We start from the raw sequence: 20591 nt of genomic DNA, 5'->3' as shown, positions 1-20591 counted from the left end.
AATCAACTGCTGTCCCCTCAGGAAGCTGTGTGTTGCATTATTAAAAGAGATGCCTTCAACCACAGGACCATACTTAAACATTCATCCACATTAAAAAAAAAAAAAAAAATAGATAGTTGGGAGAGACAACACAACAATGCCCCAAACCCTTCACTGTGTTAACTCTTTCCCTCCAGGGTTCCTGCCTCCCTCAATGAACAGTCCTGGAACTTTTAGTAGTGAGCATGAACATTTGTAATATTGTGAATGTTACCTTTATTCAAAAGGAGTGCTTTTGCATTACTTTGGATGGCTGTGAAACATTCTCCGAAATTCTGAGATCTTGAAGGTGAGGTCCCCATCATCTTTGACTTCTCCTTTTTGCTGAGCTCCTGTTGCAAAATTAAATACAAAAATGCAGCTGCAAGAAACAGCAGTGACTTTGATTTACTTGTTACTTACTTCTCCTAGTTCAGATAAAATGAGGGTATTAGTTCCTCATTGAAAATCAACAGATGTAAAACTCAAACTTTAATAATTAAAACTTCAGATCTTTCTAATTTAAAAAAAAAAAAACATGTGCCCATTTTACCTTTATCTTTCCAAACGAGTAATTGATGAGATTGCTGGAGAAAAAGAGAGATCCTTTTTAAAGCTGTATGTTGATATAAACATGAAAATGGATTAAACTCTGCTTCCAATTTCCAAACATGTGTACTTCAATGAATATTAAATGGCAGGCCCCTATCACCATCATGACTTATTTACTCACTGGAGTTTTTATCAAAAAGGGACCGGAGTTGCCTGTGGAGCATGAAAGTCTCCTGTAATTGAGTTTAGAGTGGTAAATCCACTAAACAGGCCACGGCCCCAGAGACACCCCCGAAACCCACCTGTCAGCTGGTGTTAGATCACAGCTCAAACAAGGCATGGCTGCCTGCTCCTGCTAAATACTGCTGTGGCCCAAAACAAAAAAAAAAGAGACGTCATTCCCCAGGGGATGAAGGAGGGCTGGGGGCAAGCCATGGGGGTTGGGAGGGCAGGCGAAAAACTCTCATCTAACAGCTGCCCAATGTCAGCTGGAATCATGATCTGAAACTCAGCTTGGGAGGGGGACAGGCTAGGGCCTCGTTTGGTAAGGTGTCATTTCTTTATTTCAACTTCCATTATGTGGGAGCGTAATCGAGTGGACAAGAAGCTTTTTTTTTTTTTTTTAATCATGATTGAGCCATGGAAATCAAAGCCCATAATTTCAAGGGGGATAAAGATACAGCAGGCTTAAGACTCGTGCAGAAAGGTCCACATCTGGAAAGGGAGAGAAGCCCCAGATGAAGACATGCTGGGTCAGCAATGTTCAGCTCGAGAGTATGAACATTTTAAGCTAAAGAACCATCATTCACCCAATAAACATTTATTAATTGTTTACTAGCGCAGATTACTCTATCAGTTGCTGAGTGTATCAAGATAAATAAGACATAGTCCTTGCCCTGAAAGAAGTTAAAATGTAGTTGGGGAAAACATGCAGGTAAGTCAATTTAACAATAAAGTGTCAATGGCTGTGGGAACAAAACTATGTGCTCAAGTTGGTAAGTTAGGAATGCCTTCTGGAGGAGATGACATCTTTTATGTTTTTGTGGGTTTTTTAATTTTATTTTATTTTATTTTTTGAGATGGAGTCTCTCTCTCCCAGGCTGGAGTATAGTGGCACAATCTTGGCTCACTGCAACCTCCGCCTCCTGGGTTCAGGTGATTCTCCTGCCTCAGCCTCCTCAGTAGCTGAGATTACAGGCACACACCACCATGCCCAGCTAATTTTCATATTTTTAGTAGAGACTGGGTTTCATCATGTAGGCCAGGCTGGTCTCGAACTCCTGACCTCAAGTGATCCGCCTTCCTTAGCCTCCCAAAGTGCTGGGATTACAGGCATGAGCCACCTGAGGAGGTGACATCTAAGCTGAGTTTTTCAGAATGGGTAGGATTTTGCCAAGCAAAGGAGAAGGGTAGGGTGGGTGTGGGGATGGCGATAAGAATGAGAAGCCTTTACTGTATAGAAAAGACATAATATCAAAAGGGATAGAAGCCAGGTGTGATGGCTTACAGCTGTAATCCCAGCTACTCAGGCGGCTGAGGCAGGAGGATCATTTGAGCCCAGGAATTCAAGACCAGCCTGGGGAACATAGTGAGACCCTGTTTCTAAAAATAAATGAATAAAATAAAAAGGATAGAGTATAGTGTCCTCACAGGACTCTCAGAGGCTTGACATGGCAGGGGCATAGGTGATGGGAATGCAATACAGCCTCAGGTAGATGGGGCTAGAATGGGAAAGAAAGAGAAGTCAAATGATCAAAGGCTTTAGCAACCTGGCTAATACATTTGAGGTTTATTCTGAAAGCCATGCGGAGCAATGGAAGGAGGTAAAGCAGGGGAGTGACGTGGTCAGATTTGCCCGTTAGGAAGGCCCGTTTACCTGCTTTGTGAAGCGTGCTGTTAAAGAGGCAAGGCTGGAAATGGGAAGGCCAGGAAGGAGGCAGCTCCAGGAGTCTGAGAGAGAGGATGATGGCCTGAACCAGTGATGGAAGGGAGGGGACAAATTGAGAAATATTACAGAAAAGAGTCAGTAGAATTTGGAAGGCAATTGAAAAGGGGAAAAGAAGGAGGAATCCAGATGGCTCCAAGGTCCCTGGCTTGCCTCTAGGATTGCTAGATTTAGCACATGAAAATACATGCAATATTTGAGACATAATTGTACTAAGACATTATTCCTTGTTTATCTGAAATGTAAATTTAACTAGGAATCCTGTATTTACTCTGGCAACCCTACTTTGGTGACTGGTAAATGGTGGGTCATTTGTCAATCTGGGGATGGCAAGAGGCACAGTTGTGGGAGAGGGGGCCAAGAAGATCATTTTACTTTTATTTATATTGAGTTTGTGGTATCTGAGGGATATAGTAGACATCCCATTATCCCTCAATACCTTCCTGCCCTTTTTCTATAACAATGGTTTTAACTGCACATGGCCACTCAGCTAAAGACTTTATTTCCCAGCCTCCCTTACAGAAAGTGTAGCCATGTGACCAAACTCTGGCCAATGGGATGTAAGAAAAAGCAATGTATGCTTTGCCCTCAGAAGAATTAGGTACAAGCTCCCTCGACCTTTTTTTCCTTTCCACTGGTTGAAATATAAATCAGAACCAACGCAGCCACCTTCGGTCTAGAGAGGAGAAGCACAAGTTGAGGACAGCAGTGTCATCTAACTTGCCCTGGGCCGCCTACCTCTGAATTTTAGAAATAAGCTTAGCCTGTGCCCTAACCACGATAAAACATCCAAGAAGAAATGTCCAGTAGGCAGTTGGATATACCAGTCTGCAGCTTAGGAGAGGGCGTGAGCTAGAGAGAAGGAATTGGGGGTGATTTACTATGTAGGCACTGAGTGAGGCTTTAGTTTAGATGAGCACTCCTAGGAGAAATGCGAGGTGTGAGATGAATGAAGGACAAGAAAGCCAAATACTATCATCTTTTTTTTCTTTTGAAACTTTTTTTTTGAGATAACCTTAAACTTTATCCTTAAGTAAATACAGATGTTCCAGGAATACTAGGATGATTTTTGAGAGTTTTGTTTTCATTTCATTTCCTCTATATAGCCATGCATTAATATTCAGTGCTACTGAATTCATTTGTTTGTTTATTTGTTTGTTTGTTTGTTTGTTTTTGAGACAGAGTCTCCCTCTGTCACCCAGGCTGGAGTGCAGTGGTGTGATCTCAGCTCACTGCAACCTCTGCCTCCCAGATTCAAGTGATTCTCTTGCCTCAGCCTCCCAAATAGTGGGGATTACAGGCACCTACCACCATGCCCGGCTAACTTTTGTATATCTAGTAGAGACAGGGTTGCCCAGGCTTGTCTCGAACTCCTGACCTCAAGTGATCTGCCCACCTCAGCCTCCCAAAGTGGAGTGGCATTCCTCCCAAAGTGGAATTACAGGTGTGAGCCATCACACCGGGCCCTCATTTGATTTTATTTGGATTTATATTTCAGCACCAGCTGGGAAGAGAATGTGTTCTCATGCCCTGCGGGCCTTTGGACACGCTCACAGGTCCTGGTGGGTGTGCTAGGGTCTGTGCAAGGGTCAGGTTATGTGTGTATGATTTTGCATGTGCCTCTGTGGGTGTGTCAGTGCCACATGTGCCTTCGTTTCTCTGTTCTGGCAGCTGTCTTTTCAAATCTAAAGTGTTTGAAGGAAGGAATCTCCCAAACTTCCCCAAAGATATTTCTTGCCTCTTCTCTATAAGTCTGCCTATTCTCAGACACCAGACTGAGGCTGAATTTTACATAATATGAAATAACCATGATCTGCATGAGGGTCAAGGGCACCATGAAGAGTGTGTGTGTGTGTGTTATGGAAATTTCTAAATATACTCAAAAAATTAGAATAAAAAGAATCTCCATGTATCCATCACCCAGCTTCAATCATTATCAACATTTGGCCAATCTTGCTTCCTCTCCCCCAACTCTTTTTTCCTTCTAGTATATATTAAAGCAAATATTAGGTAGCTTGTCATTTCATTTGGAACACTTGTGTTTTAATCTGTAATTGATAAGACTTTTTAATACATTTCACAATGTCATTGTTTACTTAAAAAAAACACAATTCCTCAATATCATCTAAACTCAATCCATATTCAAATTACCTGATTATCTCAAAGACATCTTTTTTCAGTTGTTTTTTAAAACTCCACATATTGCATATGGTTGTGTCTTTTTAGTTTCTTTTATTCTGAAGCAGTTCACCCTTGTCACTGATTTGACAGGGAATCAGGTAATTTGTTCTGTATAATGTCTTAAGTTCCATATCTGTCTGCTTCATTGTGGAGTGGTTAATATATTCTTCCATCCTCCGTATTTCCTGTAAACTGAGAGTTATATCTGGGGCCTTCATTAGATTCAAGGTCAATGTTTTTAGGCACCTATACTTTTTAGGGTGGCATTACTGTGAGACATATAATATTAATATCTTTTTTTCACTTTTAATGCTAATAGGATTGATCAATGGGTTGAGGTAGCATCATCCCGTAAAGTTCTCCATTAACCTTTCACCTGATGATTTTAGCATCTGTTGATTGCGACCTAAGTCCATTATGTCATTTCCAGTCTTAGTGATTTTAAAAAATTTTTTTCAGGCCGGGCGCGGTGGCTCACGCCTGTAATCCCAGCACTTTGGGAGGCTGAGGCAGGCGGATCACAAGGTCAAGAGATCGAGACCATCCTGGCCAACATGGTGAAACCCCATCTCTACTAAAAATACAAAAATTAGCTTGGTGTGTTGGCACGCACCTATAGTCCCAGCTACTTGGGAGGCTGAGGCAGGAGAATCACTTGAACTCGGGAGGCAGAGGTTGCAGTGAGCCAAGATTGTGCCACTGCACTCCAGCCTGGCGACGGAGTGAGACTCTGTCTCAAAAAAAAAAAATTTTTTTTTCTTCCTTCTGCATATATTATCTGGGATTCTTCGAGCTCCAGAATTTTGCTAATCAAAGGGAATAGTGGAGTTGCCAGGCTCTCAAGGCCAAACGAGGGCCCTGTTTTCTTGGCCTCTTTCCATGTTAAAAAGATTAATCCACCCTCCCCAAAGTGGCCACACCTAAATCCTAGTCTCTAACCGAAGGCAACTCTTTGTGCTCAGATAAGGTGGAAGTCAGCAAGGATCCTAGTAGAGGGGTCTACCCTTTGCTCCAGGAAAAAGGGGCTCTAGGAGTAGCAGCAAGGCCTTCCCAGGACACAGGGAACTCAAGGCTGCTCAGGAACTGAGGCCTGATCACCAGAGATCATCATTAGTTTGGGGAGGGCTCCCTTTGCTCCACCCACTTACCCTATCCCGGTCAGGCTCATTCTGGGGCCCTGGATTTCTGCTCTTCTCCAGGGAAGCAGCAGCATTCAGCCACTCACACCAGAAACAAATGTCTGGGACTGTGGCTTTGACTTTCTGGTGCTTTTCCCTGTATCCTCAGATGAGCTCCACGTCCTTTGCCACCCCTGGCTTGGGCACTGGGCTGCATACCTCCTGCAGTTGCCCTTCTTCGAGGAGCAGGGACAGAGCTGATCTCCTGTTCCATGTCCCTCCATTAGCCCTTTCCTAGATCTAAGTCTTCCCCAAAAAGCCCTGGGACAAACAGTCCCAAAGGCAGGGCCCAACTGCTGGATTAAATGCTTAACTCTGAAGGTCCAGGATATATATACATAGATTATTAACTCTATCCCAGGCTTCATCCCAGGCTCAGTGTGGATAACTCTCCCCTCAGCAGCCAAATAAATCAGACCATTCTTCCTCTCCTATAGACAAGTTAGGTCTGCATGGAAAAGATAGCACTTACACTCATTTCTAAGAGGAAGATGTACTTTAAATTTTGTATGAAAACATTGAGTTCCATGGTATACACTGTTGGCATGAAAACAATGAGACTTTTAATTCCTCCCAAAACTCTAATATATATATTAGAGTTAATAATTAATATATAATATAACAGATGTTATTATATGTAATATATTTTATATATATATATAAAAATACTTGAAAATAGTCACCTGCCTTTAGACAGTTATAAGCCACAGGGGAAACTCTTTGAATTCCCACCAATAACCATTTGGCTTAGAACGACTTTCAGCTGTTTCTAAACATCAAATTCACCCTGAAATAAGGGTGGTTTGCTCTCACCTCATGATGGTGGGGAGGAGGTGGACAGCAGTTAAATATGCTGTGGGGCTGAATGTGACCAACACGGCAGTGCAAGGAAAGCTCCTTTGTCCCTGCGCGGCCCAGACTGGGACGCTAGATGGCAGGCTCACCTTCTAGATGGAAGCTTCTGGCTCCTTCTAGAGGGAAGCAGCCAGCCCTGGCAGCCCGGCCTCTGCAGGCAGTAGCCACACACTCCTGAGCAGTTCCCAGGGGCCTCCAGTGGGCTCCCCAGGGAAGGTGTGACCGATCCTCAGTGGGAGGCCCCAGAGCTGTCTGATGTGAGAATGGGGAATGCCTGCCTGTCTCCTGCAGCTGCAGTGGAATCAGGGTCAGGGCCCACTTGATCCCAAACCTCATGGTTTGTGGCTATGGTGACTCCACTGGGCTGCCAGCCACACCCACCTCCCACCTGCCTGTCCCCGTATGGGGCTGAGAAATGTCTCCAGCTTTCTTGGGCTGGCCCAAGGTTCAAGGTCTTTCAGGATGTCTGAAACTCGAGGTTACGCTTTATGCAACCTATTATCAAATAGAGGGTCCGGCGGGGTGTGGTGGCTGGTGCCTGTAATCCCAGCACTTTGGGAGGCCGAGGCAGGCAGACCACCTGAAGTCAGGAGTTCTAGACCAGCCTGGCCAACATGGCGAAACCCCGTCTCTAGTAAAAATTTAAAAAATAAAATAAAATAAAAATAGCGGGGTGTAGTGGTGCGCACCTGTAGTCCCAGCTACTCAGGAGGCTGAGGCAGGAGAATCACTTGAACCTGGGAGGCGGAGGTTGCAGTGAGCCAAGATCATGCCACTGCACTCCAGCCTGGGTGACAGAGTGAGACTCTGTCTCAAAAAAAAAAACAAAAAAAAACAGAGGGTTCTACTCTGGGTGTGTGCATTGCTGAGTGCCAGGAAAGAAATGTACAAGCCTGGGCTGACCACTGGGCTTGGGGTCTGTGGTTTTATTAACGTTCAAGCCTCAGAGCATTCTTCACCCTTCTTCTTTTGGCTGCCCCTGCCCTCCTCCCATCCTACCCAGGGTTTACCAATAAGTACAAGTTCTCTTAAAGGGCAAGAACCTTCAAGGACTTGCTTCTGGATTCCTGTGCCTGCCGCGTGGTGAGGCTCAGTGAATGTCTGCTAAATGAGTGATTGATTGAATAAATTAATGTTGGGATCCAGAAATCATCTGGCTTAGCCTCCTCCTTTTAGAAAGGCTATCAACTAATTGGAAATGTATTGTTTTCTAGGATGCCTGCTTTCATCTTTACCCTCCTTCCCCCCTCCCAGTTGAGATCCCATTCCCAGGATCTCCATTTGGGAGTGCCTGAATCTTTCTTACATCTAGCTGAAATCCCACACACTGCAATTTGAGACCGATCTTTTTTGGTCTGACTTCAGTGTAAGTCAATGATGGAATCGGGGAATAATATTGTAATGGGCTGAACTGTGTCCCCTTTAAATATTCTACTCAGAAATTTGAGGCACTCCCAGTATCTCAGAATGTGATTGTATTTGGAGACAGGGCCTTAGTTAAAGTGGGGCCATTAGAAGGTAGCCTAATCCAGTCTGACTGATGTCCTTGTAAGAGGAAATTTGGACTAAAAGATACGACAGAATCACACACATACAGGAAAGACCAAGTGAGGAGACAACAACTGGGTTGACATTTGCAAGCCACGAGTGGAGGTCTTGGAAGAAACCAAACCTGCTGACACCTCAACGTTGGACTTCCCGCCTCCAGAACTGTGAGCAAATAAGTATCTGTTGCTTAAGCACTCCCCCTCCCCCAAGACTGTGGTATGTTGTTAGGGCAGTCCTAGCAAACGAATACAAATATGACATGCTACATGATTATACATGATACCTGATTATAATAGAATGATACATGATTATAATAGAATATAATAAAAATGCTATGATACAGAATACTTTGCCCCTTTGTCAGCATGTCCAGCATCTTTAGAACTATTATCCAGCTGATGTGATGGTAACTGAGGTTTCCACCTCCACCTCTGGCTACTGGCTCTTGCCAGACAGGCAGAGAGGAGGGAGAAAGACCCCTTAAGAAAGGAGAGATGTTCACAGCTTTAGTCAGCGTGGGCTGCCTGCCTGTCTAGGTTTTTTTTTTTTTTTTTAACCAGCTCAAATGTGACGAAAAATAGGTTGGTACGGCTCCCAGGAGAGGGGGTTACCGAGTAGGACAAAAGCCAAGCTCCCCGAAGAGGTCAGCACAGCCTCAGTGGCCCAAAGGTTGACACATCAAGATAAATTAGGTTTGTCAGAGACAGAAAGGAGCAAAAGAGGCTGCTTGTTGGAGATTAGATTAGACCAGAGAAGACTGTGTAAAGGCTACACAACCGGGGAATTGAGGAGATGGGGAAAGAGGGAGGGCACAGGGCTGGCTGAGGAAATGACAAAGAGAAGCTGAAACTTTGAAGCAAAATCAGCCCAGTGAACACAGAGCACCTTGGGGTCAGAGATGAGCCAGCGGAAAGCTGTGAAAAACAAGGCAATGTCTCTCTCCTACCTGGGTCACATTTAAGTGGTAGGGTTTGGTCTTTTGAGAACTGACTAAAAGTAATTGACTCTCTTTAAAGTGGAAATTCTTTTTTTTTTTTTTTGAGACAGAGTCTCAGTCTGTTGCCCAGGCTGGAGTGTAATGGTGCAATCTCGGCTCACTGCAACTTCCGCCTCCCAGGTTCAAGCGATTCTCCTGCCTCAGCCTTCCAAGCATCTGAGATTACAGGCACCCACCACCACGCCCAGCTAATTTTTGTATTTTTTTTAGTAGAGACAGAGTTTCACCATGTTGGTCAGGCTGGTCTTGAACTCCTGACCTCAGTTGATCTACCCACCTCGGCCTCCCAAAGTGCTGGGATTACAGGCATGAGCCACCATACCTGGCCTAAGGTGGAAATTCTGGAGCACACTTAGAGTGAAGGGGGAGGATGGATGGAGAAAGCTAAAACTGAGACTCTGCTCTCCTGGACACGTAGCCACAGGACATTTCTGGGGCACAGTCAGGCCCTCCCTTTCTTTATGCTTCCAGAGACTATTTCTCTCCTCCCGTAAATGTCACAGTAAGAAATCATTGGGAAAAAGAGAGAAATTCCCCAACAGGAGCACATGTAGAGATGAGACCATCATCCACAGACCTTGCAGTGTCTCCCGCCTGGCACAGACCTGCAAGAAGGAAATCAGGGAAAGGGGGATACAATTTAGATGTCCCCTTTGTCCATCCTCTCTCTTCTGCCCCCAATTTCCACCAACTTAGCCTGGCTCAGATGAGGAAACAAAGAATGGACCTTGGCTCTGCCTCTCAGTACCCTTGGTCTCTTGGTCCTGGATTTAGAGAAGTGACCACACTCCCACCCCCAATGCCCTTTCCCTCCTTCTCACCATATTCCTCACTCAGGGTAAGGGATGGAGGAAAACCTGGTCTTGCAGCTCCAACCATGTGTGCATGGGTAGCAGAGTTGGGAGGTGGGAGGTTGCACTTTAGTTTTAGTAACACTTGGGTCCCTAAGGAAAAAGAACAAATCTCAAAAAGCTTAGAGATCATCAAAATAACACCCCTATTTTCTTGATAAAGTTGTTGCATTAGTCCATTTTCATGCTGCTGAGAAAGACATACCCAAGACTGGGTAATTTATAGAGAAAAAGAAGTTTAATGTACTCACAGTTCCACGTGGGTGGGGAGGCCTCACAATCATAGTGGAAGGTGAAAGGCACATCTTAAATGGCGGCAGACAAGAGAGAACGAGAGCCAAGCAAAAGGGGAAAATTCCTTATAAAATCATCAGATCTCGTGAGACTTGTTTACTACCATGAGAACAGTATGGGGGAAACCAGCCCCATGATTCTGTTATCTCCCACTGGGTCCCTCCCACAACACGCGGGAATTATGGGAGCTACAATTCAAGATGAGACTCGGGTGGGGACATAGCCAAACCATATCAGTTGTTGAGACCCACAATGGGGAAAGGATCTACTGAAGGTCACACAGGACCGATCATATTGTCCAATAGGTTTTCCCGAATATATCAAAGACATGTAGTCATTTAAAAACATGTCCCATAGAGGCCAGGCACTGTGGCTCACACTTGTAATCCCAGCACTTTGGGAAGCCAAGGTGGGAGGATCACTTGAGCCTAGGAGTTTGAGACCAGCTTGGCAACATGGCGAAACCCCATTTCTACAAAAAAAATACAAAAAGTTAGCCAGGTATGGTGGTGCTTGCCTGTAGTTCCAGCTACTTGGAAGGCTGAAGTGGGAGAATCAACTGAGCCAGGGAGGGCCAGGCTGCAGTGAGCCATTATCGTGCCACTGCACGCTAGCCTGGGTGACAGAGTGAGACCGTGTCCCAAAACAAACAACAATGACAACAAAAACCTAACACCATGTCCCATAGAGCAATAGCTTAAATCCAGTCTATTTTCAAAAGGCCAGTCCTTGAAGCACATTATAATCCCCATAACTACTTTATGCCAAATAAAGTTGTAACATATCCAAGAAAATAGATGGAATCTCCTCCCTTGTAACTGCATCTGGGTGAATGTTCACTTCTGGCCTTGGGTTTTATAAGGATAGATGAGGGGTGGGCTGACTATGGTGGTGAGGAGTTCAGAAACTAGGTCATACGAGAGCACAGAGGAGAAACTAGGGAAATCCAGCCTGTAGAAGAAAATATTGAAGAGAACCATGACAATGAGCTATAGCAGGTGAAGGTCGAATGTAGGAGAGCCATGGCAAAACTAGAAGTCAGATTCGGATCAAGAGTAAAGAACTTCCCAGGTTAGAGTGTGATAGAATGAGATTTTCTTTCCTCCTCACTCCTCTCTGGAAAGGAAAGGGTCTTTGGTAAGATGTAACTGATATTCACAAGAGAAAGGCTGTGACCTTGTAGATGATTCCCTCTGAGGGACCCAGAGCCACCTCAGAGACCTCAAGGAACTGTGGTCTTTCCATGGTGGAACCAGCATTCTGTGCAGAGGGCAGAGAAGAAGATGGCAGAGGAGGAGAGGAGTGGAGAAAGAGGGGCTGCAGAATCCATGAGTGCTGTCGTACTGCTGAAGCAGTGGGAGCTGGTGGTGCAGTTCAGCCTCAGCTGGAGGTGTGCAGTATGTGAGTGCTCTGAGTACAATGATGTTCCAGTGCTCTCTGTTCAGGGATATGGGAGCCATTTTGCTGGGCACATAGATCTCAAGGTTGGATTGGGGTTTCCTTTGTGCATCACGGTTGCAAATGCAGCAGTCGATGTCACGCACAGAATATTTTTGAATGGGTTGATGGGGGTTGCATGTTGAGTGCCCTCAGCCCTTTTCAGTGGAGGAAAGTGGAGACGGATTCAGTGGCAGTAAAGGCAAGGCCACTGTAGGGGAAAAAACACCAAGTACTTGCACCGTCGTTTTGCGTACATTCTCTTTTGCCTTGAAGCCTGGCTGCAGCATATAGTTGTGTAGGTTGTGCACTGCACCACTCCAGGAGGCATTATTTACAACCTGTGCAACTCTAACTGGCAGGGACTATGTAAAAGCCAAGAGCCAGTCCCAAATTGCCATTCAAAAAGACTCATTGCCTTGAGGGGGACAACTAACCTTTTCACAGACATTGGGATGAGATTAACAAGATTCCACCCACACCTCTGATGAAAGAGGAGTAGCCCTTCCAGTTATTTTCCCACTGGAGACGACCTTCAGGAAAATCACAATGTCAGTTGTTCTCAAGTTCTAACTTTTTTTTTTTTTTTTTGAGATGGAGCCTCACTCTGTCGCCCAGACTGCAGTGCAGTAGCACAATCTCGGCTTACCTCTGCCTCCCAGGCTTAAGCAATTCTCATGCTTCAGCCTCCCGAGTAGCTGGGAATACAGGCACGCACCACCACGCCCGGCTAATTTTTGTATTTTTAGTAGAGACAGGGTTTCGCCATGTTGGCCAGGCTGGTCTTGAACTCCTGACCTCAAGTGATCTTCCCGCCTCAGCCTCCCAAAGTGCTGGGATTACAGGTGTGAGCCACTACCCCCGGCCTCAAGTTCTAACTCCTGATATTTCTATTTTATTTTTTATTTACAACACTCAGAAGCAACTTAACCAGTATGATATGTGGATGGAAAATGTTGAAGACTTGGACCCCAAAGTATAAGTTATAGACCTAATTTTGGCCTAATGTGATTTGAAATGGGAAGCCATAGTTGCAAATAGCCCTGAATGTGATTAAACCCCAATGGGGGTTGGAAATGATGGAGACATGACAGATCCCTCACAATAGCTCACTCCACACAATAGCCTAATGAAACTATGTGCCTGACACACAGAGTATTTTCTGAAAACTGAAAATGCATCTCTGCAGTTCATAGGCTGGGTATTTTTTTCCTATGGAGAACATTAAATTTCTAAAAATTACTTGTTACAGCTTTTTAACTTGCAGGAAGAACTGATTTGCCAGTTCTGTTTCCTAGAGAATATACAGTTCTCCTGAAAAAACGTCTCCCTTCCTTCACAGGTTAATAAGAGAAATCTGGAAGGAAGAATGATAAATTGGCCAGGATGTTGGGGAAGGAGAAAGTTTGATGTGGACAAAGCCACAAGACTGGGATTAAAATAAGGCATAAGCTGGCCTGGTTTTCACAGAAACTTGGGGTGGAGATTCCTTCAACCACAGAAAGCTCAAGAGTAGACTTAATTTTGGTACAATCCTGACATATTGTGAGCAAATGTGTTTTGAAGACAGTTTTTATACCCCATTTTAAAAAAAATCCTTTTTTAATCCTACTACTTTATCTCATTGATCTGTTTCCCTGTATTGCAAAGTTTCTCAAAAGTTCACTATTCCTATAGTGAGCTTTTGCCTCTACAACCTCACGAAAACCATGCTGCCTAAGGTCACCAATGGTCACCAGGTAATGGAATGTGATAGTTCTTAGTCTCTCTCTTCCTTTTCCTGTCTTTTTTTTTTTTTTTTGAGAGGGAGTCTCACTCTGTCACTCAGGCTGGAGTGCAGTGGTACCATCTTGGCTCATTACAACCTCCGCCTCCCAGGTTCAAGCAATTCTCCTGCCTCAGCCTCCTAAGTAGCTGGGATTATAGGCGTGCGCCATCACGCCCAGCTAATTTTTGTATTTTTAGTAGAGATGTGGTTTTACCATGTTGGCCAGGCCTGCCTCAGCCTCCCAAAGTGCTCAGAGACCAGCACAGTGCCCAGTGGGGTGGACGTCTGACTTTCGTGTTGGGAAATACCTAGCAAGATAGATTTGGGTCAGATGGTGGAGGCCCTTGAATGCCGGTCTCAGGAGTTTGGCCTTGATCCTGCGTTTTCCAGTAGGCTTCAGCTTAAGGGGAGTGGGAGCAACTATGAAATTCACTTAGCATAGTTATCTCAGCTGCCTGCCAAGTAGTCTATTTAGTCCAATTCACAGGCAGAGCTTTGTTGAGCATTGAGAAGTCACTTGCTCCATTTGAATCCAATCACCACGGCAGGCACACCTCAAAGAGGGAACACACAGCCGCCTCTGAAAAGCCTGCCCCATACTCTGGCAACTCAATTCATGAATATGCTTTTCCAATGTCTGACGCTGCTGCTTAGCAAAGATATTATGGGACAAATCCTTGATTTGACCTTTTGTATCTCTATCCATCCCGCTGTGCTAAAAGCAATTATGTGCATCTTGTGTGTGGCTGTTGGAATGGGGAGACACTTAGCGACGGGTCCTTTTCACACTCCAACTGTCCTCTCGCTCATTCCTTTCCCTCTCTCAAGCTGGCCCGCACAGCAGGCCTCCTCGGCTGCTTGGCAGAGTCTAAAATGGCATCAGGGGGAGGCAAGCAGAGATGTAAACAGGTGGAAATAGTTCCTGTCATGGTGATTAGCATTCTTCTTGGCCAGGCACAGCTATGGATGAAAGAATGGGGCCACAAGGGGGACAGGGAGGAGGAAGCTGGCCAGGGAGCGGGAGACGGAGGAGGGATGAACTCTTTGTCAAATGCACAGACAACTTCCTGCAAAAACTTCCTAGGAAACAAAGCAATCCCCGTGTCAGGGTGGGTAGTAGTGGTCTCTGCTGGGGACAGATCACTTGTCACTGTCTTCTTTGCCTGTACTAAGTAGACTCATGTATGCTTATGTCTGTGTGATTAAATACGAAGATTGACGTCTGTGTATGATAGAATGTACAGTTATGTCTGTGCGTATCTGATGTTGATAACAATGTTTGAATGTCTGTATAATGCCTGTGTGTTATATATTTATATACTGTGTCTATACACTTATATGTATATGATGCCTGTGTTTATATACTTATATGTATGGGTGCCTCAGAAAGCTCATGTCGGTGTGTATCTACATATGTGTTAGGGTGTGTATATGGCGCATGAATGCATGCATGACTGCGCGCATGTCATTTCCAGATGTGTTGAATTCCTTTATGTATATGTGTGCATGGGTGTGCATGCTGGAATGAAGTACGAGGAAAGGACTGAGTGGGAAAGAGCTCCCGTATCCTCTTGCTGGAGCAGTTCAGCATAACTACAGAGGCCACTCCAATCCTGTCCAGAGAGAGGAGCCCTGATCTTGCTAAATAGGCTGAGGGTCTGGCTCTTCAGGAACTGGTATCGTTTACTCAGTTCCCCACTTCCCCCAAACTCCAGGCCTAAAAGTAGGGGGAAGACCCCAGAGCTAAGGAAGATATCCAGCAAGACAACAGAGGGAGAGAGTTAAAATGCTGGAGGCAAGACTCTGGAGGAACTGGGAGAAGATCAAGGACTTTTTCTGAGCTTTTGAATATAAATAATTTACCGTGGGAAAGTGAGCTGGACTCTTGGGCAAGAGGTAAATGCAGAAATAATAGTGAGTAAAGTCATCTGCTCTCAGCTGAGGCTCACTCCTGATTGAGTTGAGACTTGGCTGTAGAAGGAGAGTAAATAAAACCGGTGCTTGGTGGGGAGTTATCTGAGCTGACCTAGACCAGCACTGCTGTTTGAAAGAGGTGAGGACACAGCAGTTGGTCTCAGGTAAAGTCACCTGATGGAGTCACCATTGACTCTGGAAACTAGGGCAGAAAGGAGAAAATTAGCAATGTCTACGGTCAGAATTATGCCTTGTTACCCAAAAAACTTCCTTGGCCAAGAACTCTGGGAGGCTGATGTGGGTAGATTACTTGAGCCAAGGAGTTCAAGACCAGCATTGGCAACATGACAAAACTCTATCTCTATAAAAATACAAAAATTAGCCTGGCATAGTGGTGCATGCCTGTGGACCCAGCTACTAGGGAGGCTGAGTGGGAGGATGAATTGAGCCCACGAGGCCGAGGCTGCAGTGAGCTGTGATTGCATCACTGCACTCCAGCCTGACAGAGCAAGACCTTGTCTCAAAACAAAAACAAAAACAACAAAAAACCTCCCAAGCACAGCAGATTTTACTGCAATTGGCAGCTTTCTGCCATACCAACTTCCAGCCACGTGTGACCTGGCATGATCTTACCACCTATTACAGGTCACCTTTGGGTCGCTCAGGTTATTCTCAAAGTAAGAAGGGGGTGATGAAACCCCAGGGTCAGGCCATTCACTTTAAAAATCATCCAAGAGGGTCATTCAGACAGGCCTTTTATGATTACTCATTGATTGTAAGCACATTAAGAATGGAGATAAAAAATAAAAATTATCCATGAGTGCCTGTAATCCCAGCACTTTGGGAAGCTGAGGTGGGTGAATCATGTGAGGTTAGGAGTTCAAGGCTAGCCTGGCCAACATGGTGAAACCCCGTCTCTACCAAAAGTACAAAAATTAGCTGGACGTGGTGGCAGGTGCCTGTAATCTCAGCTACTTGGGAGGCTGAAGTGGAGGCTGCAGTGAGCTGAGATCCCACCACTGCACTCCAGCCTGGGCAACAGAGCAAGACTCTGTCTCAAAAAAAAAAAAAAAATTATCCATGAGGATATAACCTGGAAATAACCAACATTTAACATTCTGACAGATAGCTTCCCAGGCTTTTTCCCACCTTTCTTTGTTTTCTGTGCATATAGCTATTCACATGTACATATACATCTATAAGCTATAACTTATTTTCTCACTTATTAATATGTCAAATATCTTTTCATATCAATACAAATATACATTATATTTATTTTATTTTATTATTTTAAGACAGGGTCTCACTCTGTTTCTGAGCCTGAAGTGCAGTGGCCCAATCACAGCTCACTGCAGCCTTGACTTCCCAGGCTCAAGCGATCCTCCCAGCTCAGCCTCCTGAGTAGCTTGAGCTACAGGCATGCACCATCATGCCCAGATTTTTTTTTAATTTTAGTTTTTGCAGAAACAGGCTGATCCTGAACTCCTGGGCCCAAGCGATCCCCCTACCTTGGCCTCTCAAAGTGCTAGGATTACAGGGGTGAACCATACACTGTCAGTTTATTTTATTTGTTTATTTATTTATTTATTTAGTTTTGAGATGGAGTCTCCTTCTGCTGCCCAGGCTAGAGTGCAGTGGTGCAATCTTGGCTCACTGCAACCTCCACCTTCCAGCTTCAAACGATTCTCCTGCCTCGGCCTCCCAAGTAGCTGGGATTACAGGTGCCTGCCACCACACTCGGCTAATTTTTTGTATTTGTAGTAGAAATGGGGTTTCAATATGTTGCCCAGGCTGGTCTGAAACTTCTGACCTCAAGTGTTCCACCCGCCTCGGCCTCCCAAAGTGCTGGGATTACAGGTGTGAGCCACTGCGCCCAGCCTTATACACTGTCATTTTAAGTGGCTGCTAAATATCTCATTGCATGGGCACATTATAATTTATTTAACAGATCTTCATTTGTTAGATATTTATGGGTTTTTCTTTTTATTTGTCTGGATTTTAAAATTTGTGAATAATGATAATCAATAATTTAAAACAATAGTTGTTTTATAGTCCACTAGGTGGTACTGGTGGCAAAGGTGACATTAGAAGCAGAATGTTTGACTCTGGGGTTTTATCACCCCCTCCTCACCTTGAGAATAATCTAAGGAGGTCTGAAGGTGACCTGGGATGATGATAAGATCATGCAGGTCCCATACCACTAGCTTGAAGCTGCAGTTGCAGGAAGCCACCAGCTGCCACGCAATCTGCAGTGTTTGGAGGGTTTCAGAGTGGTGGATCTTATCTGATTGTAGACACTGCTAACCTTCTCTAGGAAGCAGCCTTCTTGTTCTGGTTCCAGACACAATGGCAGCATCACTGAGAACCCTATGGAGAACAACCACCCTCTGCCTTCAGCCCTTGCAGACAGCAGAGAAGGCCAGGGCACAGTGCAGAGACTTCAGCAGACTTGCTCAATCTCGGCAGAGTTTCATATAGAGGGTGTTTTTCCTGCTCTGAATCAGTCTGGTTGCTATTTCTACCTGGATCTCCTGAAATTTCTTTTGCCTGCTTTGGCCTTCAAGTATTTTCCGGACAGAAGGAGGAAGCAGAGATTAAGAGATACCAAAGCTCTCACTCTTCCAGACCCAGGTGAATGCTTCATGTCTCCATAAATCCTCCCAGGCAGGGGGCAGGACTTCTCCATCTTGGCCCCACATCTCAGCCTGTACTGCTCTTACCACAGGACTGTCTGCGCCTGAGACTGGGAGCCTCTCAAGGCCAGGGACTAGATTCTACTTACCTGCTTGAGGGCAACACCTGGCCTAGTGTTGTACACATGGCACAATGCTTAACGAGTGCTGCATAGAAGGGTACATAGCATCACGAACCCACCCCAGTTCCACTGCATCATCATTCCAGCCAACCCCCGATGACCAGTCCCCTCTTCTCCTGTGGATGATCTCAGCTAAGCAAGCCTGTAGACTCTGAAGCCAGGGCAGGTGGGTTCAGATCTCTTCTCCATTTACTAGTATGATCTTGGTTTAGTCACCTAACATAGCTGTGCTTCAGTGTCCTCATCTGTCAAATAGAGGTCATAATAGGACCTACCTCATTATTAGGCAGGGTGAAGATTATTTGGCTAGTATGTGTAAAGCACTAAGAGCAGTAGTGGGTACACGGGAAGTTCTCAATCATGGCTAGCTGTGGCCATTCTTTCAAAAGAAAAGAAGTGTTCCTTGAGTGAGCCTTATAGCCAACCTTGGAAGACTTGGCTTCTTGCGATTATATCTCTTCTGACTGTTTAAAAGTAGCTCTGCTCTTTTGAGTTTCTCTCTTCCTCTCTCTAGGGGCCTAAACCATGGCTGTCTGGAAGCCATTAAGCATAGCATGACCTGTGCTGTCCATGTTTATCCAATGAAGAGTACCTGGACTTTATTACTGTACTGCATCAGAATTTTGTTTTTTTCTGTTTTTTTGTTTTTTGTTTTTTTGAGACAGGGTCTCACTCCTGTCGCCCAGGCTGGAATGCAGTGGTGCGATCACAGCTCACTGAACCCTCGACTTTCTGGCCTTAAGTGATTCTCCCACCTCAGCCTCCTGAGTAACTGGGATTACAGGTGCTTTTGTAGAGATGAGGTTTCACCATGTTGCCCAGGCTGGTCTCAAACTCCTGGGCTCAATTGATCCACACACCTTGGCCTCCCAAAGTTCTCAGATTATAGGTGTGAGCCACGGTACCCAGCCCAGAGGTGGGCCTCTCTCAAGCACATGTTTCAGGGATTAAAGATAATCTTTGTCCCCTGATCTTACACAATCAAAATCTGATGCTTGGTTCCAAACTCACCTTTGTAATTTGCCCCCAGGACCCTGGAAGCCCCATTCATGCCAGTAGGGTGTTGATGGCCTATAGTGACACCAAGAGTGTTTGAGGTAGGCACAGTGACTCATTGGCACATTTGCTTTCATCAGAAGAAAATGACACATGCTCTAAATTGTACATGGAGGCTTGGGTATGGGCTCATGGAATTGTTCACATTCTCAGAGTCCTTTGTAATATCTAGTACATTACATTTCTTAAAAAGAGCTTTTCTGAGGCCGAGCATGGTGCCTCATGTCTGTAATCCCAGCACCTTGGGAGGCCGAGGTGGGTGGATCACTTGAGGTCAGGAGTTTGAGACCAACCTGGCCAACATGGTGAAATCTGTCTATGAAAAATACAAAAAATTAGTCAGGCATGGTGGCAGGCACCTGTAATCCCAGTTACTCAGGAGGCTGAGGCAAGAGAATGACTTGAATCCCAGAGGCAGAGGTTGCAGTGAGCCAAGATCGCGTCACTGCACTCCAGCCTGGGTGACAGAGTAAGACCCCATCTCAATAAAAAAATAAAAAATAAAATTTAAAAATTGACTCTTCTGGAATTAGAAAAACCGTGTGGGTCTCAAGCAAGGCAAGTCTTTCACAACATGTGGAGGAGGTAAAGTCTGTCCCCAGTACATTCATCTGTTCATTCAAGCCCTGTTTACCGATTCATGCTGTATTTGTTGAGTGACTACTATGCTGGGCAGTGTCATAGCCAAAAGTCAGACATGGAACTTGTGCCCTGGGGGTTCACAGTTAACCGGAGGATACAGATAATACATATAGTACAGTGAATAATATGTTCCAATGAAGGAGGTACAAGGAACTATGGGGATATGAGACTGGGGCATCAAACTGTGACTGAGATGAGTGCGGAAGTGTTCCTGGAGGACTGACGTCTGAAATTAAATCTGAAGAATGAATAGGAGTCAGGCAGTCAAAGGAGTGGGTGCAACGTGTTTAAAGCAAAGGTCAGAAAGCAAATGAGAACAGGGAACGGGGAAGGGCATGAAAGATGTTGGGTGTTGCAGGATTCTAGTGTTACAAAGGCAAGGGTGATGAGAGATAAAGCTGGGAAGGCAGGCAAGGGCCAGAGCATAATGGGTACTGTGAGCCAGGTAAGGAGCTGGACTGTTCTCCCCACCCCGTAAGTATTGTCCTGTGTCCCATTCTTCCTGATTCCCAGTTACTGTCAGCTGATAAGGCCTAATAC

At 45.1% G+C, this 20591-nt stretch overlaps 1 long non-coding RNA gene across 1 annotated transcript in view; it reads right to left on the bottom strand.

The window, feature by feature from the left end:
- Positions 1–18566, bottom strand: part of LOC129030541 (uncharacterized) — a 30753-nt gene extending 12187 nt beyond the window's left edge. Inside the window, exons 1-2 of the long non-coding RNA XR_008500697.1 lie at positions 18321–18566; positions 254–371 (exon numbers count right to left, since the gene is read on the bottom strand). This is a non-coding gene — a long non-coding RNA (uncharacterized LOC129030541). The remainder of the gene's footprint in view (positions 1–253; positions 372–18320) is intronic.
- Positions 18567–20591: the final 2025 nt, after the last annotated feature.

Source organism: Pongo pygmaeus, chromosome 12, assembly GCF_028885625.2.
Source record: "Pongo pygmaeus isolate AG05252 chromosome 12, NHGRI_mPonPyg2-v2.0_pri, whole genome shotgun sequence".
Classification (NCBI taxonomy): domain Eukaryota; kingdom Metazoa; phylum Chordata; class Mammalia; order Primates; family Hominidae; genus Pongo; species Pongo pygmaeus.
The sequence above is the reverse complement of the archived record's forward strand: the minus strand, read 5'-3'. Positions and strand labels throughout refer to the sequence as shown.